The sequence below is a fragment of the Haematobia irritans genome, chromosome 1 (assembly GCF_050003625.1).
Source record: "Haematobia irritans isolate KBUSLIRL chromosome 1, ASM5000362v1, whole genome shotgun sequence".
Classification (NCBI taxonomy): Eukaryota; Metazoa; Arthropoda; class Insecta; order Diptera; family Muscidae; genus Haematobia; species Haematobia irritans.
Window position 1 is genome coordinate 157077504 of NC_134397.1, and position 10938 is coordinate 157088441.

The window sequence follows — 10938 nt, forward strand, 5'->3', positions numbered from 1 at the left end:
GAACAATCTTGTTTTTATTAAGTTTTACTTTTAAACGTCTAGCTAGATCTGCAGTTTCCCCCATAAATCCACATTTTAAATAAAGGTGCCATAGAAAAAATTTCCCGATTCTAAACGACACAAATAATTTTATAATTTTTGTCAAATTGAAGAAAATGTATTAAAAATATTCATATTTATATTTATTATTAAAAATATTCATTTTTTCGGCTGTTTAAGAAAATTTCATATTTTGAAGGAAAAATTGAAGTTATAAATTGTAAAAATTTCTTTAGCGCTATACGAAGTTCAAGACAAACACAATTTAAGGAAAATTTATTAATTTCAGAAACTTATGAAGGCATTTTTAGTAAACTTTACCATTGTTAGGAAAATATGAATTATTTTCAAATTTATAATGAAAAATTGTATACTTCATTTGTATGCAACTTTTTTCTCATTTTTAGTTCACGTCACTAAAGAAAGTAGAAAAATATTGCAATACGGAAATTTTCTCACATTTGCCAAAATTTTACTAAAATGAAAATAAATCGGCTATAAAAAAAATTCGTTCACTTCTTTCTGAGGGTGTTCATCCACGTATTGGTTTTATTTCTTATATATCTAAAGGCCGAATTATAATCAGAATCCAAAGTTTCTTCATATTTACATAGTGGTAAATATGGAGAAATTAAGCCCATTTCTTGGACTTGCACTAAACAAACCTGGTTCGCCACACACTTCAGTGAAGGGTTTATTTGATCTCTAAGTTTCGTTTGTCTAAAATTTCGTTTTTGTCTTTGGGAAATTTGGTTAATTTCTTAAGTATCTAGAAATCATCTAAACCATTAGAAATTTTAAATCTGATTTTTTTCATAACTTCAAATAGATAGAATTTACTTGCACTGCATTATATATTTTTTTGTCCGTCATGGACTGGTTATTCCACACCAAAAAAAAAAAATACACTTAATATTATTCTCTCTATGAATGATTTGCATTGTTAACTAATTTCGACAACTTCAAAAGTCTTGAGCGTATTTTGCCTTATGTTTTAAATTCTAGTCCGTGTATCTATTTGCAAAGGCATGGGGGTGGGAGTAGAAAGGGAAAAGTTGGAAATTTTGAATTCTGACTCATAAACGAATTGTCGTCATAAATCATTTTCATTGTTTGGAAGTCACGCAGGCAGGCAGTTTGTTCTTTGTCGTTTGTCTTCAAAAAAATATGTATATAATTTTAGGGTTTTTTATGGACTGTTATTTCTTGTTGCTGTAGTGTTTATCAATACCAAAGAATGTTGATATTTATTGGAATTCGGTTTCTAAAGTGTTTATCTTCAAGTGAAATGGAGAATGATATGTGCCGCCTTGAAACCAAAACAACAAACGACAATGAAAGGGTTCTAAATGTTAATATATGAACAGATGAAAGTAAAGTTATAGAAGATATATTTTAAGTTATAGAAAGCAGTTTTTTCTACAAATAGAAAACTTATTCCATTTTTTATTTTAAAATTTCTCTAAAGTATATATTAAATCTATTTGAATACTTTAAATTCATTCTATAGACTACATAATTTTTTTTTTTTGAATATATAACCATAGGATAATCATGATTTCAACCTGTGATTTTTTTTAATTCATATAAAATAGTATTGATTTTTTTTCTCTATTAAGAGAAATTTTACTTTTTCTGTAACTATAACTTCACTGAAGTTTTATTGAATTTTTTTTTATGATCTCCCACATATATTTCTTATTATGCCCATATTTTATGGTTATTTTTGTGAAATTCAATTAGTATAGGCTGTAAACCAAAACATTTACGATTGTTAAAATATGTTCACAAATCTATAAATAAATTTTTATAGCCATTGAAAATTTCATAACTAAGTGACGATTTGAAACTAAAATCAATTTCGAAATACGGCTTCGTAATGAAAATTATATTAAGATTTAATGGAATTGTCAACAAAATGTTTTGCTACTAACTTCAAGAAATGCCTGGTGGCACAATGACTGACAGATGGTATCATAAAATACAAATTAACTGGGATACTTGTATATTTTCTTGGCTTGGTGGCTAGCAAGGTGCAAGTATTATAGCAATAATTCTTATTTATATTTTTTTATAAGATAGAAGAATTATTTGGAAAATTAGTATAAGTTGCCTATATAACAGATATCTAACTACACTGAAAGAAGACTTATCTTTTCTGAGGAACGAAATTTTAGACAAGGTTTAGTTTGATTCAAAAAATTTTTTTTATAAGTAAATGACCAAGATTATACACAATCATTGCATAGTTTGTCATAAATTCGGATTTATTTGCTCTTAAAGAAAGTACTGCAAAAAACGGGGAATCTCATTTTTCTAAAATTTCGTTGGGGGTGTAAAGTTTTTTTTCGCCTGCAGGATTTTTAAAAGCGGACGGACGAAATCTTAACATTTTCATTTACAATATCTATAAAATGAGCTAACGTGTTTATGTACACTTTCACCGAAAATAATGAATTATGTTTTTGGACAATGAACTGAAAGCAATGAAGATAATGTCAAGTACCAAAATATGTCCAACATGAACTACACAGATTTTTTGATTCAATCACTAAATTATTAATCCAATTAATTTTTTAATTGAAATGTCTTCAATCACAAAAAAGATAGTATCAAACACATTTTTAATTGGGCATAAAAACATACTTAATTATTTTGTACTTTGATAATTGTTTTAAATAAATTTTTAATTAAAAATTTTAAAATTGTCAATTTTTTTCAACTGATAGTCTTCTGATTTTGATTGAAGTCAATTGTAATTTAAAATGTAAAAAATTTTCAATAATTGACTTAATGTTTCTAGTTTGATTAAAAAGTTAATTGTATCAATCAATTTTTATATTGAAAAATTTTTCAGATTCATTTAACTTTTTAATTGAAAATATTTTGGTGATATTTTTATTCTGTGTAAGCTGCAGTAAAACATTTGTATTAGGCTTTAGACAGTCATCCTTCGTCAAAATGACGACGCGTAATCTCATGTTCGATCTAAACTGCATTTTAGTCAATTGGGAAATGATAAATTTCAGTTATACGTTTTCAAACAATTTATGAATTTTTGTTTTATACTACTTAAAAACAAATTAAATAAGAAAATAAACTCAATTTTGGTTCTCATTTTTTTGCACATTGTAAATTATGGCGTCTTGAAATAAGCCCTAGTCAAAATGACGAAGAATGAAGTTAATGTACAAAAAATAAGGATGTTTTTTCCAGGGTTAAGAAATAAATGTAAGAACAGAAAATATTGAATTATATTCCAACGATTAATATATAAGTAGTAGCTATAGTTAAAAAAAGTAAGCTGAAGTACTGCGTAAACCATACCCATATTTTTTTTTTAATTTAAAAAAATCTATACTTAATTATAGCTCAAATTCTACTAAAAGTGGATCCCTTTTTATAAGGCAAATGACAGTTGAAACCTAGTTAAAGTGGCTCTTGGAATTCCTTTCAAGTTGGTACCAAATCGTAAATCATAGGATTTTTAAATAATATTAAAAAAAAACTTTAAAACAGACTTATTTTAAAAAAATATGTAATATAAAATTTTGTTAGTTGAGGGAATAATTAAAAAATCGTCGTGAAATAAGCAAAAAATTCTACAAATTTAAAGCTTAATTTTCTCTTTAGAAAATGTAAATAAATATTTTTTTTTTGAATAAAAAATAGAAAAACTGTTTGGTATGTTGAATAAAAAAACTATTCTTATTAAATAACAAAAAAAAAATTACTATGATTTTCAGAAAATTCCTGTAAAATAGGCAAATTAAAGAATTTGTAGCTACTATTAATAAAACTAGTATTATTATTTTTTATACCCACCACCATAGAATGGTGACGGGGGTATAATAAGTTTGTCATTCCGTTTGTAACACATCGAAATATCGATTTCCGACTATATAAAGTATATATATTATTGATCAGGGAGAAATTCTAAGACGATATAACCATGTCCGTCTGTTGTAATCACGCTACAGTCTTCAATAATGAAGCAATCATGCTGAAATTTTGAACAAGCTCGTCTTTTGCCTGCAGTCAGGTCAGGTTCGAAGATGGGCTATATCGGTTCAGGTTTTGATATAGACCCCATATAAACCGACCTCCCGATTTGGGGTCTTGGGCTTATAGAAATCGTAGTTTTTATCCAATTTGCCTGAAATTTGAAATCTAGGTATTTTATGACCATAAAGAGGTGTGCCAAAAATGGTGAGTATCGGTCCATGTTTTGGTATAGCCCCCATATAGACCGATCTCCCGATTTTACTTTTTGGACTTCTAGAATCCGCAGTTTTTATTCAATTTACCAGAAATTGGAAATCTAGAGGTATTTTAGAACCATGAAGAGGTGTGCCAAAAATGGTGAGCATCGGTCCATGTTTTGGTATAGTCCCCATATAAGCCGACCTCCCAATTTTGGGTCTTTGGCTTTTAGAAACCGTAGATTTTATCCAATTTGCCTGAAATTGGAAATCTAGAGGTATTTATCTTAAATAAGCGTGCCGAAAATGGTGAGTATCGGTCCATGTTTTGGTATAGCCCCCACATAGACCGATTTCCCGATTTTACTTCTTGGGCTTCTAGAATCCGAAGTATTTATCCAATTTGCCCGAAATGGGAAATCTGGAGGTATTTTTGGACGATAAAGAGGTGTGCCGAAGATGGTGAGTATCGGTCCATGTTTTGGTATATCCCCCATATAGACCAATCTCCCGATTTTACTTATTTGACTTATAGAAACTGTAGTTTTTGTCCAATTTGCCTGAACACAGAAAAAAATATCACCAAAATATTTCCAATTAAAAAGTTAATTGAAGTTGAAAATTTTTTCAATTAATAAATTAATTGATACAATTAACTTTTTAATCATGATAGAAACATTAAGTTAATTAAGTCAATGATTGAAATTTTTAAAATGTTTAATTGATACAATTAACTTTTTAATCAAATTCGGAAGACTAATTCAGTTAAAAAAGTGCTGATTTTTTTTTTACTTTTTTAATTAAAAATGTATTTCAAACAATCATTTTTAATTAATAAATTGATTGCGTTTTGCAATCAACATCAATTAAATTTTTAATTGAATCAATTAAAAAATTAATTGAATTTTGCTGAAAAAATCAATTAATTTTTTAATCAAGAATTTTTTCTATGCCCAATTAAAACTGTGATTGATACTATCATTTTCGTGATTGAAGACATTTCAATTAAAAAATTAATTGGATCAATTAATTTGGTGATTGAATCAGAGAAAAATTTTTTTGTGTGAAATTGGAAATCTAGAAGTATTTTATGACAATAAATGGGTGTGCCGAAAAGGGCGTGTATTGGCTCATGTTTTGGTATATCCCCAATAATGACCGATCTCCGGATTTTATTTCTTGGGATTATAAAAACCGTAGTTTTTATCCAATTTGTATGAAATTCGAAATCTAGAGTTATGTTATTTTTGGACCATAAAGAGATACGCCGAAAATGGTGAGTATCGGTCAATGTTTTAGTATAGAACCCATATAGACCGATCTCCCGATTTTACTTTTTGGGTTTGTAGAAACCGTGGTTGTTGGAGGTTTTTTAGGACTATAAATAAGTGTGCAAGAAATGAGTTTATTGTTTGGGATTCTAGAAACCGTCGTTTTTATCCAATTTGCATGAAATTCGAAATCTAGAATTATTTTAGGACCATAAAGAGATGTGCCGAAACGGTGAGTATCAGTCTATGTTTTAGTATAGCCCCCATAAGAACTATTTCCCGATTTAACTCCTTGGGTTTCTAGAAACCGTAGTTTTTATCCGATTTGCCTGAAATTTCACTTGATCATGAAAATTGCTTGAAACTCATACTAAAATTTCTAGATTTTACTTCTCGGGTGAAAATCTACTGATTTAAGATTTCAAATCAAGACGTTATTTTATAATTTTCTTGCACACTTACAAGAGATGTTAATTATTCCTCTAAAACTCAAACAAAAATGGTTCTTACAAATCCAGAATCTGATATAGTAAAATCTTTAAATTTTTCTTCGGGAAGTGTACTGGTTGAACTGCTCTGCTTGATTTGCCCTCAAACCCCTCGGAAATTTCAAAGGAAACCCTAATATTGGATTCATGGTGGTGGTTATTTAAGATTCGGCCTGGGCGAACTTACGGCCGTATATACTTGTTTTTAATTAAACTGGCTTTGGTGATAATAGTTGTAATACACAATTTCATAAGTTGAGGGGGAACTTAATAAAATCTTCGTGAAATTAACAAAATATATTACAAATCAAAATATAAATTGTTTCTCTTCAGAAAATAAAATAAATAATATAATTAAAAAAAATTATTCTGCCTTGGGTCAATTAAAACAATTTTTGAAAATGTCCATTAAAACGTTTATGCTGCATGTATCGTAGTGAACATCTTTAGGCCCTAAAATTTTTTCTTTTTAATATTAAAACAAAAAATGAAAATTGAAAAAAAAATCCATTCTTATTGAATAAAAACACAAAAAAAAATATTATAAGTTTTTTATAACTTTACCAAACTGCAAAAAGCTCCTCTAAATTTTTAGCTACCATTAACAAATCTACTATTTTTTTTAACTTAAACTGACTTGTGTGAAAAAATTTCATTAGTTTAGAGAATAAAATCTTCGTGAAATAAACTAAACATACTACAAATTAAAAGCTACATATTTTCTCTTAAAAAAAAAATATTTTGTCTTGGGTCAATTACATACAGTTTTGAAAATTTAAATTTTAACAAACAATTCACTTTAACAAACAATTCACTAATTCTTCCTATATCGTATTGGACATCTTTGGGTACTAAGACTTTTTCTTTTGAATTAAATGAAAATCAAAGTTTTACTAAATACCATTCTTATTAAATAAAAACACAAAAATGTTATTATTAAAAAAAAAACTGCTGTCATTGTTATTTTTGAATTTATATGTTACGAACATGTTCGTGACTGAGTTAATTATTTCAACAAAAATCACTATCACTATTATTACAAATTATATTATAATTGAGACTCTATAAAACATTAATATTTCGCATACAATTTATTATACCCTGCGCCACACTGTGGAACAGGGTATTATTTCTAGTATTAGAATTGTTCAATAAATCTAACGTTTATTTGTAATACCGCTATTAGAATATTTATTTTTTTCACAATCATTCATAATTCTTCTGGGTTGCATTTCCGAAAATAATTTTTAAATATTTTTAATACATAAATAAGTGCCTTCACTAGTCACCATTACTTTTGAATACTATCGATTTTTCCTATTTAAATGCGAAAACGAATATATCTAGGAATTTACAATATTGTTTAAAACATGGACTGGCATAATCCAGATCGCTTTTTTTCTAGAATTTTGTTTTCGTTCTCGTCTTCTTCTTCTTTTTTTGACTTCCACTCTAGAAACTTTATTGTTCTTTTTCTTTCTAGTTTTATTTTGTATACATTCTAGACGAAATAAAATTTTCTTTTTATTTTGTTTTAGTTTAAAGAATTTTGTTTTCATAATTTTTACGTTTTCTTCTTTGTTGGGTCATACGTTAATGTTGTTTATTATTCTTAGAACAAAAACAACAAAAATTATAAGAAATAATCATACATCTATCCATCCATCCATCCACTTGAAACCGTAACAAAAATACACAAAAACACATGAAGAAGGAGGCATCAATCTGATCATCATCATTATCATCACAAGAGAATAAGAACAAACTGATGATGAAGAAGAAGAAGACCAACAATTACAAGGCAGGGACAGACGGACAAGCTGTTGGTTATTGTTTTTGTTGTTGGTTCATTTAATAAAAACAAATCGTAAAATAGTAAGGCACTCAGGGGTCTCTCACACATGTAACGCACATACACACAAACTCTCACACTGCACTTAGAGATGATGATGACGATAAACATCTCTTGTACTCACTCTCAAGAATTTTTTTGATGGGTATTTTGAATGGTGCTGGTACTGGTTGTTGTGGGCTTCCATAAAGGGACAACACTATATTATTGTTGTTGTAAATATTATATACATTGATTGATCGTATAACTTTTGTTTTTTTTTTTTTTTGTTATTAAATAATTAATAAATATATTATTTCAATTGCAGCTTTTCATTTACAACCACACTGTTTAAGACACTCTATTTTTTCTTCGTTATTATTTAGCTTATTTACTTTAATTAGTTACGCACTATATTTATTTATTTTCTGCTTCTTCTCTTTTTTCTTTATTTTTTTTTACTTTGTCATACGTTGTTTCGTATTAATTTTTAATATTTGCTTTTATTTATTTATTTTCTTTTGGGGAAGCACTGAACCAGAGAGTAAACGTTACGAAACCGAAAAAAAAACAAAAACATTTATTAGTCGTAATACACGGCGCGGCGAACACGTTTTCTTTTTTTTTTGTTTTAATTTTATTTTCTTGTTTTTCTTGAGACTTTTTGTTTAACGTTTATTTCAATAAAAATTTGCTGAGAAGCAGAAAGAAACACAACTACTTTTGTTTAATTCATTTAACACTAGACCAGAATCTTGGTGCTATTCCAAAGAAGTGGGGGGGGAGATTGATTTTTAGTCGTGGTCATTTCGTTATTTCGTTTTTCTTTTCCACACAACACTTGTTGTTATTGCTTTTAACGGTAGTGGCTTTGTTGTTTATGAATTCTCTCAGGGAGCTTTTTTCATTTGTTGATGTTGTTGTTGTTACTGTATATTACTTTATTGCTACGATTGCATTCAAGAAACCAAATCAATTTCAAAAGCTAAACGCTGTAGGCCTCACACTTCAAATGAATTTATTTAATTTTGTGTGTGTATAGAAAGGCCATCAAAAAAAAAACATTTTTCTCTCCACAATACATAAAGGGAGTTGTATATATTTCTTCCGATATTTTTTGTTTTGTTTATTTCTATAGCCAATTTTTCAAGAGGGGAGCCCAAATATAAACTAGTATCGAATCACCGTTTTATGCGCATTCACACACATACATTCTTCTCACATTAACATTCCACTCTAATTCAATATCAAATGAGAAACACGATAACACGCGCGCACTCTATTGGTTTCTTTACGAAAACTCATTTACGGATAATATTGCTCGGATATGATAAAAAAAAAAAACAAGATTTCAGATGTTTCAAATATTCGTTATTTCACTAAAACGTTTTAACGTAAATTCGGCGATATTTTCGTTTCGTTTCACCACATATGTATATTTTTCTGTTTTCCTCTGGGGAATATTTTATTCGTTAATCGCCGAAGCATTCGCAAAAGCGTTCATTTTTTTCATTCATTCATTCACAATTTCGATGAATATGAAAACACAATCCGTCCGTTAAAACACGCACACTCAGCAAATTCAAGTAAACACTGAAACATGGCAAACAAATCGCATTGAGATGTTAGTCATTTCTCATGTTTGTAACAGTAACATTTAATCAACATGTTGAGCAACATCTATGGTTGATGTATGGCAACATTTAGTAAATGTTGTTTAAGGCGCAACGAACAAGTTTGCCATGATTATTGGTTGCATGTTGTAGCTAACATGTTGACACTCAAGTACAAGGTCTTGGGGGAGTTTTTGTAAGATGTAGAATTGTTATCGTAAATTTTATGAATGAAACTTTAATCTAGTTTTTAAAAACTATGTTCCACAAGACGTGAGTACTGTACAAACAGTGAAACCTTTTAGAAGTGAACACCTACTGTTGCCTATGTTGCTATGTTCCACAAGAGGTAAGTACTGTACAAACAGTGAAACCTTTTAGAAGTGAACACCTACGGTTGCCTATATTTTATGCACTTTCAGTATTATGTGAGACTATAGCAAAATACGAGCTATGTCCAAGATTGTTAGTATCCTCCAAGTTTGAGGGGTTTCACTGTATACAGAAAATCTATTGTAAATATTTTATTGTAAACAGTTAGTACTATGGAGTGAGCTAGATAAGGAAAAGATTGGGGAACTACTCAAGAGGAGTAGAACGAGTGTCAAGAGGACCGTAGGAATAATGACCGGGCACCAAGAATTGAGAGCACGAAAAGGAGCAGCAGAAGGTGGTACACGTAGGGCGTGTTTTGAGGATGATGAGACCTTGTAGTATGCCCGCCTTGCATACACAGGGTCGTGGATTAAAACCTAACTTCGACCAAACACCAAAACAGTTTTTCAGAGATGGATTATCCCCTTCTAACACACAATTTCTTTTATACCCTCCACCATAGGATGGGGGTATATTAACTTTGTCATTCCGTTTGTAACACATCGAAACATTGCTTGAAGACCCTATAAAGTATATATATATATATATATATATATATATATATATATATATATATATATATATATATATATATATATATATATATATATATATATATATATATATATATATATATATATATATATATATATATATATATATATATATATATATATATATATATATATATATATATATATATATATATATATATATATATATATATATATATATATATATATATATATATATATATATATATATATATATTCTGGGTCGTGGTGAAATTCTGAGTCGATCTGAGCATGTCCGTCCGTCTGTTGACATCACGCTAACTTCTGAACGAAACAAGCTATCGACTTGAAACTTGGCACAAGTAGTTGTTATTGATGTAGGTCGGATGGTATTGCAAATGGGCAATATCGGTCCACTTTTACGTATAGTCCCCATATAAACGGACCCCAAAATTTCGCTTGAGGATCCTCTAAGAGAAGCAAATTTCATCCGCTCCGGCTGAAATTTGGTACGTGGTGTTAGGATATGGTCTCTAACAACCATGCAAAAATTGGTTCACATCGGTTCATAATTATATATAGCCCCCATATAAACCGATCCCCA